This window comes from Ambystoma mexicanum, chromosome 1q, assembly GCF_040938575.1.
Source record: "Ambystoma mexicanum isolate Mex_15411 chromosome 1q, UKY_AmexF1_1, whole genome shotgun sequence".
NCBI classification, from domain to species: domain Eukaryota; kingdom Metazoa; phylum Chordata; class Amphibia; order Caudata; family Ambystomatidae; genus Ambystoma; species Ambystoma mexicanum.
In genome coordinates, this window is record NC_090922.1 from 1,062,972,938 (window position 1) to 1,062,988,614 (window position 15,677).

The 15,677-nt window shown below is 41.5% G+C and overlaps 1 protein-coding gene across 2 annotated transcripts in view; it reads left to right on the forward strand.

The window, feature by feature from the left end:
- The window catches only part of LOC138541388 (volume-regulated anion channel subunit LRRC8C), a 235,826-nt gene that overhangs the window by 42,955 nt on the left and 177,194 nt on the right, over window positions 1-15,677 (forward strand). For both annotated transcript variants that reach the window (XM_069641754.1, XM_069641753.1), the window contains exon 2: window positions 3,581-3,659. The gene's annotated coding sequence lies outside the window, so the exon portion shown is untranslated. The remainder of the gene's footprint in view (window positions 1-3,580; window positions 3,660-15,677) is intronic.

The window sequence follows — 15,677 nt, forward strand, 5'->3', positions numbered from 1 at the left end:
TTTCCCTCCTGGGTTTTCATGAGCCCTTGCCAGTCGGTATTGCCCCTTCTATTTATACACTTCTCTCACTGCACAATGCATATGTGCCTTTATAGAAGCACTGTGTAAAAAATGTTTGTATAAGTAAGGGAAATGCAAAAGATTTGTAGAAGATTGTTAAGTGGCAGTTGGTGTGTGGAAGCTTGATATGGTCACAGGGTTATATGTCGGTTTTGGAAGTGATTGGTGGATGGATGTGTGCGTATTGAGGGAGTGTTACAATTATAAAATTAAAAAGGGTAGAAGGGCTGCCCTGTGCGAATGTTGTGCACGTGCCATCCAGGTATTTTAATGATCCATGGCCTGGAAAGAGGACTCTGGATAGTTATAAAGGTCCATCGATTATGGTCCTGATTATATGCTAGAGAGAAGTATTTGGGACAGAAAATTGTTTCTGTCCATTTATATTTTTCTCTAGTATACAATTGCCCATTATTCCCATTAGCATAACACAAAATGCTAATGGAAATGTTGGAGAATCTTTTTGAGTTTAACAACGTGACACTGTCCAGATAGTCTGCAATGACTTCAGAGATGTTCACGGATGTCGACAATCACAAAAACAGTGGAAAAAGTTGCAAAACGTGTATAGAAGTGTTAAAAAATGTCAGTCCTGCCAAAATTGCTATATTTCTTTCATGCTCTCCCGGTCTCGGTCCCTAAATCCTTCTTCCGAGCCCTTGCGAAATTAGTATACTCCTTCGTCTGGAGGAGGAAGCTGCCCAGGGTTGCAAGGGAGGTGCTGACAGCCCAATTTCAAGACGGGGGCCTAGCGTTCCCGCACTTTTTCAGATATTACCAAGCGGCACAATTATGGGTCATCAAGGAATGGATGGGGGGAGATGGACACACGATTTGGGCGGCCTAGGATAGAGCAGTTGCGCGCTCCCAGTTAAGGGATCTCTTATGGAAAGGGGTACACAGCAGGCATCCCAATTTGCGCATAAGTAAAGTGATGGGGTCTACTCTAGAAGCTTGGGATGCACAATGGGGGAAGGGTGTGATGACGAGCGCCCCAGGACCGTTTACCCCGATGTTTGGGAACCCTGATTTTCCTCCTGGGATGGAAGAAGGGGCCTTTTGGAAGTGGGAGCAAGAAGGCTGGACTAAGGTGGGGGAAATGTATCGGGACAGGGAGGTTAAGTCATTCGAGACTTGTTCTAGGCTCCTAAATTTACAAGTGTCAGACAGATATAAGTATAACCAACTACGGCATTGGTTAGGGTCGCCAACAATAAAGCGGGTGGCTGGGAGGGATCTCACTCCCTTTGAACAGTATACAGTGTCTAACTTCGGCGCAAAGAGCTTTGTGTCCACTCTGTATAGATTCATAAACGTACAAACGCAGGATATCAAATGGAACTATATGATGAAATGGGAACGATTGTTGGGGGTACCCATCACTAAGCAGCAGTGGAAAGACTTATGGGGGAATATCCCTAAACTGACATGCTCCATTCAAGCAAGAGAGATGTGAACTAAGATAGTTTTGCAGTGGCATTACACCGCGGAGCGACTACATATGATGTTCCCAAAGGTGTCCAAACTTTGTTGGAGGGGTTGCGGGCGGGAATGAACATGGAGGCATATTTGGTGGGATTGCGAGAGGATACGGGCCTTTTGGGAAGGGGTGAAATCCCAGATGCAGAAGATTTTTCCTTATGTTGACCAGTTGGGAATACAGGTATGGCTGTGTGGTCTGAGAGATCGTACAGCGGTGAGGTACTCAAAGGCGCAATGGAAATGCTTCATGGGGTTGGTTATTGTGGCATGGGTAGTAATAGCCCAAAATTGGAAGCAATGTGATCCTCCGGGGATCGTTATGTGGCTGCAGAAGGTATGGTCGCTGGTGGTGATGGAAAAACTGTCTCATGACTTACAAGGGTCCCCGGGGGCTTTCATAAAAGGGTGGGGGTGTTCCTGGACTATTTGCAATCGGACTACATGGTGCAATGGTGCCCACACAGAATCAGGATTCTGGACCTCTTTCGTGCATAAAAATCTCCGAAGGTTGCAGGGGCTAATCACTGGTGGTGGGGGGTGGGTGGCTTGAGGGAGTTGAAAGTTTCTTTGGTTGTGGTTTTGATGATTTTAATTAAAAAAATTAAAAAAATACTAATAGCCACCAACAGACACATGAGAATAGCCAGACAAATGCAAAAGAGGTTCACACAGATACAGCATGAATTTGTCGTTTGGCATGTGACAAAGTCTGTAATCAAGAAGATAAATTGTGCAGGGTCAGAAAAGTTTGTTAAGACCTTATAAATTTGTCACAGTGAATAAGTACAAATCTCTGGCGGAGCCCTCACAATTGCCAACAATCTATAAACATATTAGTCAAAAAGTGACAATCATTTCTTCATAATACGGTCTACAAACATGAAGGGAAGAAGACACACACGATCCTGCCTGCGCAAATACGCCAAGGAGCAAGGGAGAGGAAGTAGAAATGGCGAGAGCCTATGTTTACCATTTTATACAGCCCTTGTAAAGATTGTATGTTACAAAGGGGTGACCAGGGATTTGAGGGGCCTCACATAATTTGACCAAACGGGGGATTTATAACGGGTGTCTCAAATATCCTCCCAAAAGGTTGCATTTCAGTAACGTTGGAATTAAGGTGAGGGCACACAATGAAAACATGGGTTGGCAAAAGGCAAGAACTGGTAGAGATGCAAGCAAAAAGGAAATTAGTGGAAAAATGCACCACAGATTAGACTTCACCAAACAAAAGAGGGGGTAGGCAAGCCAATTTTCGAACAAATGCAATCTTGTGAGTTGGTGTACGATCTGGTGTAAATGGTTATGGCAATGGAGCCATGGATTTAAACTGCACTTCGATTACGTGCAGAAAAAAAAGAATGTCCTCCAAAGTCTGCCATTGTCACCCAACTAAGTAGCCAGATTTCAATGAATATGTTGTGTGATCTTTGTTACATTTCTGTCTGTGTTGTAGTGTCCATTACATTAAAGACACATTTCCTAATCAAATCCTCTAATGCCATATGTGTATAATCCAAAATAAACTTTATGAATAAAAAAAAAAAAGTGTTCAAAATAATGCTAGAAGGTGGGGAATGGCAGAGTTTTAAGGTGATACTTTGTTAATTGGACACAAATGTTGCTATATTGGGGTAATTATGATATTAGTAAGTTCTAGTAAATTAGCGTGCATTGGTAAAAACGTTATGGTAAAGTTGCACTAATAAAAACCTATGAAATTCAATGAAAAAACTTTGTTAAAGAAACGTTATGGTTACAAGTAAAACCGAAAACCCCCAGGCATTCCCCAGTTATGGTAAATTAAGCAACCATAACTCGCACCACCACCCTGCACTGCTAAGACTAATACCAAGGATTTGAAAGTTGACATCACAAATGTCATTGATGAATGTAATCTACATTACATTAAGTTACAGGAAGTAAAGATAAAACTGGAGTGTATATTGCTATGTTAAAAATGAAATGTAAAATGTGCAGGTTGGATGGGTTTGGGATTCATTATCTCCAGTTAAATTCTGTTTCTTTTCTTATGCAGAACCCACTTGCGTGTGCTTTGACGGAATGGGTAACCCAGACATATAGCAACTTTTCTCCACAATCTTCCACAGCCGCAGGTGAGGTTCTGCAGTTGGTCAATGCATTCAGATCTTGAATATGCAATCATATGCCTTTGTTATTAAACAATCTCTGTCAGCTGCCAAATTTGACGCTTACACATGATTTTTTATATTAGCCACACATTTCTGTATCAGTGCATTCCAGTCTATCTGTCGGAATCGAAACTTGTATAGACCAATAATACTCTGTTACTCATTAAAAGAAGTAACAATGAATTCACCCTTAAAGCATGCATGCTAACAAACCAAAGAAAAAAGAAAAATCAATACATGTGGTCTCTCCTCATGTATTAATGACAGACAGTGAGATGTAAAGAATGTCTAAAAAGAAAAAAGAAGACATTGGTTTGAGGTGAAGTGTATATTTTATTAGCTGGCACTCATTTGTCACATCAGTCAACCCGTCTCTGCATGTATGTGTATTGCATTCTTCAGGACTGGATTGAACAAGCCTGTTACTGACTTGTATGGTATTAGCCACTTTCTATTGTATATGTTCTCCTCTTCCTTCCGTCCTTTAGAACGTGCAGGATTTATTTTTTAGATCCCTCTTATCCTCTCCTCGGCACTAAATGAATTTTTTCTAATCCTCCGGTCAACGACGAACAGGTGTATCTTTAGGGAACCGCGTTCCTGGAGAGCTTGTGGTGCCCCCCCCCCCAAATGGAGTGCCAGAGATGCTAGTGCAGAGAAGTTTTGCTGATGGGCTGGCGACTTCACCTTTCAGCCAATGCAGGCATTATGTACAGAGCACTGAATGGATCTTGGGCCACCTTCAAAGAGAAGAAAGCATGGCTCTACAGAGTGAACACCTCTAATCCAAGGGCAATATAGGGCCATGCATGCTATCTTGACCAAAAGCATGGACTTTGCTGACGTAGGTAAATGCCTTTGCTTGTAGAAAGCTACGTACCAGAAGTGTATCTTGCTCAAGTCTTTCAAAATGGAAGGTGCTGTTGAGCAGAGGGCCTATGGGGTCTGTGGAGGAGAGTGGGGCTGCAGTGCTAAGGAAGGAGGGGTGAAGTGGAATTGGTGTTTGTTTGCTCTGGCCTGGGATAGGCTTACATGTTAGCACACACAATAGCACACAGGTGTAAACCAGCAATACAATCTTATGAATTATTGGGACACCTTTAGTGCCACTTTCTCTCGTTCTGCCAATGTGAATTGGCAACATTGTCACGTGGATTTATTTGCCTTTGTTTGAGGCACAAGGGCTAAAGAAGCTCCCAGAACTGAAGAATTTGCTGAATTTATTTTTTATGTTCGTCTAACACGCTGGATGTTTATTTTCTATAAGAAAGTCCAAACCCCCATTTTGTGAATTAGGTTGAGATGCTACTGAAGCTTGGAAATTACTTTAAATTTGAGGAAGTAGACTTCATAAATTTATTTTGTTATTTTGTGTTTTCTTTACATGCAGGACAACCTAGTATTCCACCATTCAATAACTGGTTTATTTTGAAATATGGGTGGTGCCGCCTACCATTTGGATATTATGTGAATCTGTTGTGCTAGTTAAAAATGCAATTAATAATGTATGTTTGACCAACTGGATAATGTGTTAAATCAGAATCAGCAGATGAACACAGTGGAATTTCGGCAGAACATTTCTGTATTCAACATACACATCTAAGCTTTCCCTATGCCTAGGAAACATTGCCCCATTCTATAAAGGAAAACAAAAACTGTGCTTGCCAGGATGTCTTACACAAAACAAGAAAAGTCCTCTGTCTAGAACCCTATGCTAAACTGGCTTCTGTCCCTACCATTACAAGAGAAAAACAGAAATGTAACAAATGTACTCTTAGGGGACCTGGCTCAGGCAAATCAATTGTGGTTACTTTCTGACCCCCACCAGGGTATGTCTTTCTCACCCCAGACACAGTCCAAGCAGGTTCAATGAATGTCTTTTAAAATCTTTCTCTCCTTGATACAGTTCAAGTAATTATATTAAATGTCTATTGTTTTCCTTCCAACTTAAGGAATTCTGGCTCCTGTCCCCACTTTGAATATTCGCCTTGCGTTCCCTGCCAAGAAAACTCTTGGTGTTCTCTCCTCCTGGACTGTTGTTGGTCTTTACCCCCTCCTAGGGGTCTCGCTCCTCTCACCCCGCCTTAGGATCTTTTTTCTCTCACACTGCCATGGGTGCTTGACTCTCTCACCTTGCCTTGGGGTCTGGATTCTCTCTCCCCACCTTGGGGGTTTGCTTCTCTCACTCCGCCTTGATGGCTGGTTTCTCTTAGCCCATTTTGGGACCTGCTTTCACTCACCCCACCTTAGTATCTTGCTTCTCTCACCCCCCTTGTGGCTTGGTTCCTCTCTTCCCGGCCTGTAGTCTTACACCGGTCGTCCACTTCTTGGGTGGCTTCCCCTTCTCAATAGTTTCCTGAACCGGGCCTCCCCGGTTCTTGTTCTGGCAGGGCTGGCGAGCATTCTGTGTGCTCGCTCCCAGCTTGGTCTGCATTGCGTGGCATATGCGCTCTCCTTCCTACCACATCCCCCAGGAGGAGGTCCTTCTGCTCCTGCAGCTCTGCAGGGTTCTCTTCTTCTCCTCTTCAGATTTAGTTGTCTCTTTATCTCTCCCAGTGCAAGGGGGTGGGGAAGACCAGCCACTGTATACTCTCATTCCCAGCATGGACAGTAAATACCAAGGGTCAAACACCAGCCGTTTAAACAGGAAGATATCCCACAGTTTAACCATCATATATCCAACAAAGATATTGGCATCTTGTGATAATGGAGGATAACTTGTATCCCTTTCTGAGGATTTCCTGTCCTCTATGAGGGTCATGCCAAGTGCGATCCCACTTGCTCTGTCTCCTAGAGGGTGTTAAGCTTAGTGGGCTCTCCTCCGTAGTCTCAAAGGGGATGGCTCCCCCCAGGGTAGACGGGACAAATGCCCTGGATTCGTCACAATACATTGGTGAACAGCTAATTAATTAAGGTAGTGATCGTGTTAAGGGTAAAATGTGTGTTTTCTCTGTACAGTTGGGAATAAAATGTCTCAAATATTGATAGATACTATACACCAACCACATCCTTATTTAACATTTAAAGTCTTGAGTGATTGTAATTCCTACATCTTGCAGCAAAGATTGACTGTTATTATCTGAATTGGAATCTTTATGATGACAATTCAGCACTAAATATTTTTTGACTTAATACATAAAATAGGTTAGTCTGTCCCCTAGATTGGGGAAGGTGCTGCTATCTTGAAACTTAAATAATCATGCTCTAATATCCTATACCAACCTACTCACTGACCTTTAAATGTCTATATTTAGTTACACTCTTCTGGCATAATAACTGGATGTGTGCTTTAGATTTACTCTCTGATGGTTGTGAAACATCACTCTAGGCTCTTCCAATGCAGATTCATTTACTGGTTCACTACATACTTTTTGTATAAATCAGTGCAGTTAGACTTGGTTTTGTATAAAGACAACAGCAATGCCTCTGGTACCAGAAATAAGCAGTTGGTTCTCCTCCACTGCCTTTTGGTAAGGCCAAATGTGGAACCTGTAAATCTATAATCAAAACATATTGAAAAGGTTAGAGCCTCTCATGAGACAGTTTGCTCATATAGAGAATACGTCTTTATTGATCTTGAAAGTAATTGCTGGCAATATATTAATAGAATCTTTAATCTTCATGAAGAATAGACCATGCAGATTGCAAAGCCTTTATTGAAAAACGCATACTTGATCTGTTAAATATAACATTGTCTCCCTCCTTTGAGGTAGATAAGTGTCAAGTCTAATAAGGAGATAGGGTTTCAACCCCCTCTCCCGAACCACAGAAGCCGAATAGATCGACCCTCCATCCGTGGTTGGCACAGGCCTCTGAATGGAAATACACAGATAACCACGTGGCAGCCAATGGGGGGAAGACGGAGTTAGGGAAAGGGGGTGGAATGACAAAGGAAAGGTAGGGAACAGACAACATGCATTTGAAATACAATACTTGATCCTGAACCAAACATATAGCCTAGTACTTCCTACTTGATACTACCTGTCTTACTAGCCTCCTAAGCGCTTAGGGTTCTTAATTACCCTAACCATGACCCTACTTATGACCGTGTAGTATAACATGTAGCTAACACATAGCGGACAAGAGCGATACGAACTACATGGCACATACAAGGGAAACTCCCTTACATGAAGTCAACATACACATGGCCCCAAGGGCTGACATTGAACATGAGCAAACAGAAGCAGTAACATAACCCAAGTTTTCTTCAGAATCGGAATGAACAGTTTTGCCCTTTATCTCTCAGGAGAAATGTTCCTGCGGTAAGTATTGCCTCATACTTTTTCTGGAGATAATGTTACATACAACCCGTGGGCTTGCCAAACTTAATTGAGTCTTTTAACGTATCAAGTAAACATAATTCTTGCCAATATAAACAAACACGTATCAGGATACCTATCTTCGAGTCCGGGTGACTCACAAGTACACCCGGACGATCTGATATGATGCCGTGAAAACGCCGCCGCCCCGTGGAGCAGCTGCCACGTATAGAAGCAAAGGCAGCGGTCTGAGAGGGAGGAATTGTTCACCGCTGCGGCCTGGGAGATATGGGGAGAGCTGCGCGAATGCTCGCGTTGCCTCCCAAGTTAACCAACAAGGTTAATCATGCTCGGGCCAGACGCTCTCCTTTACTGCCGAAAGCCTTCGTCCGCCTTCATGGACATAAATCACTTGCTCTTCCTCCTGCGTTCCTCACACACGCCGTTGTGGCTGCCCGTGCTGCACAACATTAATTATCAGCACCTGTGCAAGGGCGGTTAATGGCTAAATACATCAGTAATGAACCCGAGCTGTCTCTTAGCGCGAATCCGGGACTACATTGCACCTCTAAGCATGCTGGGAATCATAGTTTTTTCCCTATTTCCTACAATATTGTCGTCTATGCTTGCCCCAGACCCTATTCCTGACAATAAGGTACACAGAATGTTAAATAAAAAAAACTGTTAGTCAAGCTAAACCTTGTCAACTAACATTTACAATTCTAAGATGCAAAAATGTACTGAAGAAAAGGAAGGGTGTAAAAGATTTTCCAAAATTAATTGTTGGTTGTTCTACAGTATTCAAGACAATTGGAAGAGGTTTCATGGAGTGAGACAGCATCAAACTTTTCAGGCATTATGTATCACTTGCATGATTGATCTACATTGAGAGTTTGCATACATCACATTGAAAATCGTTTCATGATCCCGAAGCACTTCATGTCTTGCTCAATGTAAATCATCATGAGGCCGTGAAATGACATACAAGAAATATTTAATTTCTTGTTTCTGCTTTGAGATGATTCAGTCTCCTTTTGGCAACAATTAACATACTATACATGACTCAAAATAGTAACTTTGATAAGTTTATTATACTTCTTAAGCATCCACTCTGAAGTGATACATTAATTTACTGAGATGTACTCTTCATTTGATCAGTTTGTTTAGTTAGGAAGCTCATGTTATGGGGTACATATGTTTTCCATGTGATCATCTAAATGTTAAGTTCATGAGATTACAACTATTGCATTTGCTATGTCAAAGAGGGCCTACATTGCAGTTTGAATTTCACAGTTTGTGCATACATAGTTTCTGTGGATCTCCTTAAATGGGGATAGTTTTCTTTTTACATTTTTGTTGTCATGCCTTGTTTTTGCCTTTTTGGTTATTTGATATTCATTAGAGGTACATGTTTTTCATATATGCATAATGGCGGTTTTGGGTTTGTATGATGCTATGGATTATTTCACATGAATTGTTATGGCTTCAGATAATCTTATTTCTATTAATTCTAAAGGTATATGACATCTAGCTAAGACAGATATGCAACTGGGTATTTCTTTTCTGGTAATGAAACCTAATGAGTGGGCATCATCCAATAGAGGAGGTTTCTGGCCTTGTTTGCTTTCCTCAGACAGGCTTCCATAAATTGAGAAAATTAAGAGGCATTAAGTACTTAGTTATCTCAAAGTCATAATGTTTATCTCAAAGACAATCAACACAGGGTGTCTTCTCCTGCTCAAAGAAGGGAGGGATAAATTAATGTAAACCTACTTGATTCCCAGGTCTCTTAATATAGTTCTCTTAATATAAACATACTTGATTCCCGGAATAATATCTTTATGCCAAAGTGAACCTACAATTATCAAGTTTTATCCTATCTATATATGGTTCTATTTTAGACAATCCTTAGTTCTGCAATAACATTACAACTTATGTTTGGTGAGGCATCTTTAATATTGGGTGGTGGTTTTAAGTTAGTTTTTGAGGCTGTAATGGAATGCTGCCTACAGCACCCTCCAACTCAATCTGCTTTTAGAAACTTAAACACTGATCGATGGACATTTTCAATCCTACTGCTAAACAGTTCTCCATTTCTCATTCAACATATGCAAGGTTAGATTGCCATTTCACTTCTAGGAATTTAGTTAATTATATGGAAAATCGTACAAAAAAACCAAACAATATTTTGGATTATGAAGTTGCCACTTTGTGGTCTGCTACTCTTTCTAAATGTATGAGCTCTAGATAGAGAATTGACTAAAATGTTGTTCTTAGTATGGAGGATATTGTAATTGTAAGTAAAGCCATAACGTTGTCCTTTAAATTTGCATCAATAAGAAATGTGTCAATTTAAATATTGCCCTTACAAATAAAGAACTCCATTCCAGGTCCAATGTATTGAAAAATACAAATAAGAGACTTGAAAGAAATATTATCATCCCCAAACATATTACACATTGGCAAGAAATCTTGTTATAAATATAACTTGATTCTTAGTAAACAAGCAGGTAAAATAATGTTTGATGATAACGCTTAATAGGGTCAGAGCACGTAAACCCATGGCTGCCTAATAAATCACTCTAAGTATAGGCTTATACATCACAAATATCTACCATTTTAAAAAGGGATGGAAGAAAGGCTATATCTTAATTATTCTTTGAATTAATTTTATTATTTTTATTGTGACTTATTTATAGAGTCCAATATATCTCCAGATATTCAAATGAATAATGTTTTTGAGAAATGCAATTTACCTTGAATCTAAAATTAAGGAATACTCTTCAAGAAACTAGAATGGTATTTAACTATATTGGGCATGGCAAACACTGTGGACTGGTGCAATTGCTTCTGAATGTTATAGATCCTTTGGTGATATTGTCATACTTCTATTATTGTTTTTGTTTAAGATCTCAGCTGCACAGTTATCTCCCTCGCTATCACAAGTTATAAATGTCATGCTGGTGTATTAGCTGCCGATTGTCTGCTGAATTTAAAATCCTTATTCCTGGTAATCAGTAATGGTTTCCGACTGGCGGATCATCTGCTGACTATACTAGAATGCTGTGTTAAGATATAGTTGTATATCCACAGGGACATATGTCGTTCTGATGCAGAAATGCCTTTGGCTTTGTGCATTGGCCTTTATGTCTGAAACTGCAAACACCCTTCATTTCGATTCTCTGTTTCTTAATAAGATTAACGATTATTATAATCCTAGAGCATCAATTTTAGTTCTCAGATCTAATAGAGTAGTCTCCTGTTAATAGCGTGAATGTGACAAGTTTGCATTTCATCACCTCTGCTATTTATGTTGTATTTAAAACCTCTTTCATGCAATATTTCATAACATATAGGATTTCATTGTGATACAATTGGCAACATTGAAGCAAAATTAACTACATATGCCAAAGGTGTTTGTGACTGTACATTAATGAACCCCTGCACTCTTTCCTGTAATCATTTCTACTTTTGGCCAGAATTGTAAGGGTACTGGGAATGTATTAAATACATTTAAAAATAATTTCTTTTAATTTAATCACGTATGTACACCTGCCATGTTAGCACATTTCATTCTTAAATGGGGTAAACAATATTACATATTTAGGTATTTCGTTTATCTTTTCCATTGCTTAAACTATTTCCACCAATGGATAAATCGTTTAGGCATTCTTAAATTAAGTATTAAAAATGGAATCTGTTATTTCTAAATTGGTGGGGAAGAGTAAACACTACTAAAATAGTGATTGCACCGGAGACCTTTTATTCTGTTAATTTCCCTGCCTCAACTAAATACTATGGAACCGGTCAGGATGTCCATCCTGTTGGATATATTTTGGGGTTATACCTATTATTTGGTGGTATTTCTTTTTATTATGGTGGTATAATGGTTGGTGAGACTAATTTTTGAATATTGCCTAATAATTGTTTTTACCAGGGTCACTAACAACAAACAAAGTACTGGACTTGATACACTCGGGATGAATGACTCATGCCTCCTTGTGGTATCTTATGTACAATGCCACACTACTCCCTTTTGGCCAGATTTCAACAATTGTAAAGCAGGCAAATTGAAATGCCACTCATTCATTCAATCGCTCTAGCTAAACAGTTCACAGCAGTTACTTCAGTTTCAGATATTTCTTATCATGCACCTGTCCGTTTGTGCAGATCGAATAAAATGACTAACTGCAGCAAAAATGCACTAAGACTCCAAGTTCTTTGAAATGTGTTATTTTTATCATAACATATAAATATGCAATTCAGACAGAGTAACAGCCGTGGCCACATTGTGTTTCACAGTGTGAATATATTGAAATATCTTTTTGTGATTAGCTGTGCCCAGTCTTACCAACTGTCCTTGGTAACGTGGAACTTGGCAAGAGAAATACACTTTGAGAAAAAAAGAAAGACAAACCTTTCAAAGCATAAATGCAGTTACATGCATGTTTAAAAATAGACAGCAAATAGACAGCACTTAAAATGAAATGTTCTACTTAGACCTGACTAACTGACCCCATTCAAAACAGCAGCTCCTCACTTACATCGTCAATATTCTAGGTGCATATAAGTCTCTCTGATTCAGCTTAGCACAGACATCTTCATCAATCTTTCTGCCTGCCTCACCGAGGGTCACTCAGATAAGAAACCGCTTCAACATCAGATGGTCTGCATTGCTGAACTCTGTCTCCAGCCAGCTCCCTGTTACTCCGTCTCCCAGTGCCGGAAGATGTCTGAATCTACTGCCTCATTCAAAACCCTTTTTATTAGATTTCCCTGTCACTCAAGGGAAATACCTGCCCTTGCAGATCATTCCGCTGAAAATGGCATGTGGTTTCATTGTTGGAGGGCAAAAGATACATCTCTCCTTGCTTCATACAATGGCCTGTTTTCAGTGAAATGGAACCTTACATTTTTTCATCACCCGTCACAATTCAGTTTGCACGTTTAATTCACCATTTTAAAGTGCATCATGCATTTTCCAAATCTGCCTTCAGGCTATTTCCCCATAGACTAATTTGCACTAAATGTTGTTAAGGGATTCAGTTACATGTTACTGGGTTGGGCTAGTATGTTAATTTATATAAGTATTAGGTTAATTGCGACTCAGTCAATTGAAATATCATCCTGAAGCAATGTGCAATTTTAAGCATGCAGCTCCATGGAGTGTGAATTCTCATAGGTGCTGTATCGACATTTGCCGGAGGGTAGGTGCACATAAGCAGAAGAGTGGTGCCAGCAGTGGTGGATTGGGAGGCCTCGATAGAGTGCAGCGAAGGGGGTGCAGACATGGAGTTGCGTGACAATTGGAGGTCTTGTTAAGCAAGTTCCTGCAAAGCTGCACTGTGGGTTGATGAGCCTGGAATTGCTGCAGTGAGAAATCTTTGTAAATAGTCAGAGGTCCACTCGTGTTCCAGACTTTGACAGCGGTGATGTTGGGCGGGAGCAATGGGGGTGGAGGAGGACAAAGATCTGGCTCTGGTGGCGGAACGTAAAAAGTTAAGAGGTGATTGGGTGGAGAGGGAGGTGAGAGAGCCTATGGAGAGTGTTGGGGGGCGTAGGGCAGCTGGCTGGGCTGCTGGGGTTGCTGGCTGTGGATCCCTGGAGTGGCATGGTTTGGGGCCATCGGAGGCAGCGTAGGTGGCATGATGGCAATAAGTGGAGGTGAGTATGGTGGTAAATTGGAGGTGAGTATGGTGGTAATTCATCTAAAAGGTCAACAGGTGATGTTGTAGGTGCTTCTAATGGGGTGTGTTGAATGGTGTCTGCAGGTAAAGTTGGTTAGAAGCCTGTTTTGAGAGGGGCCTTACCGTTTGGCCAGCTGGCATTGGAAGACTGCTTGTATTGTTCTAATTCCTTCTCTAGTTTCGCCTGAGTATTCTTAAGTGATCTAGTCTGATTCTCATGTAACAGGTTCATGGATTCCTTATACCAGGTGAAATAAGCTGACCAATGATCTTGAGACACCTTAGACTTTCTCTGTTCTAAAGCCCTGTGCAAGACAACAAGGTGAACCATATCAAATGACCCTTCAAGTGGCCATTGAAATGTCTTTTGAAAACCTAATAAACAAATTCCAATATTTAAGATGGTTACAGGTAAAAGCTCATACGATGAATACATGAAGATGGCATTGGTCCCTACTGTGGTGTTGGTGGTGTTTTAGATGACCCAGCGCCCATAGCTAAGGCTAGGAATGAAAAGAGTAGGAGACACAAATGAGAGATAGGCCTGTAGGTGGTACAGGCCAAGAGGGGTAGTGCAAACAACCTAATGATAATTGGTATTTACTGTTGGTGACAGTGGAAATACAAACAAGGGAGGTGGTACACAAGGTCAGACAGGAGCAAGCAAGGCTGGAAAGAGGTTGCTGAATATAAAGATAAAGTAATATACAAGATGGGACTAGAGCAGGGGTCTCCAAACAGTCGATCGCGAGCTACCAGTAGCTCGCCAGAGCCTCTGAAGTAGCTCGCGTTCGACTTTCAGAAAGAAAAAAAAAAAGATTCAAGGAAGTGCTCTGACCAATCACAGGCCTGCAAATCTGTAAAGCATATGCAATGCGTCCTGTGATTGGCCAGAGTAAGTTCCTTTGTGCTGTGTGAGAAAGTCCGGGCTTTCTCTTTTAAAAGCACCGTGGCGCAGGTATTTTTTTTTTTTTCTATTTTGGAGCTCTCCTGGCGTTTTGAAGTGTGGACTGGGGTAACAAGGCTGCCTGAAGTGGATTTTGAGGTGAGGTGAGGTCGGGTGGGTCGGGGGAGGTGAATTGAGATGTTTTTATTTTATTTACTTTGTGTCTGTGCACGCCGAACTGCGGCCCCTCCTCTCATGTGTGCACATGTTTGTGCTGTCGGAGGAGGGGTGGGCAGCTTGGCAGAAAGGAGCCCCGGGTGAAACAGAGTATTCAGCTATTTTGATTACTGTCTCCGCTCGCCCTGGGCTCCTTTCCAGTCATGTAAGTTATTTTTAGAAGGCAGGGCTCTGGCGAGCAAGCCCCCCTCGGGACTAACTCACCAGAACCCTGCGTTTCTAAACGCAACTCATATGACTGACACAGAGCCCAGGGCGAAATGGAGACTTTCATCATGCTAGCTGCATGTCTCCGCTCGCCCTGTGCTCCTTTCTAGTCATGTAAGTTATTGTTAGATGGCAGGGCTCTGGCGAGCAAGCCCCCTCGGGACTTCCTCACCAGAGCCCTGCCGTTTCTAATAGTACCTCGCACAACTGGCAGTCAGCCCAGGGCGAGCGGGGACATGCAGCATGATAGCTGCATGCCTCCGTTTCGACCCTGGGCTCATTTTGAGTACAGGGGTGGACTGGCCTATAGGAAACTCTGGAGATTTCCCGGTGGGCCTCTGCACCCTGGTCCTCTTTTGTGTGGCATTTCCTAATTTTCGTATAGGAAAAGCGTTGGGCTTGCTAAAAATGTGTCATGTGGCGCCACTTTGAAAATAATTTCCAGGGCCTATTTTGGTCCCAAGTAAGTATTTCCAGGGCCTCTTTTAGTTCCCAGTCCACCCCTGGCACTCTTTTCAGCTATTTTTCGAAGGCAGGGCCATGAGTGGACTGGCCTATAGGGAACTCTGGAGATTTACCGGTGGGCCTCTGCACCCTGGGCCTCTTTTGTGTGGCATTTCCTAATTTTCGCATAAGAAAAGCATTGTGCTTGCTGAAATGTGTCATGTGGCGCCACTTTGAAAATAATTTCCAGGGCCTCTTTTGG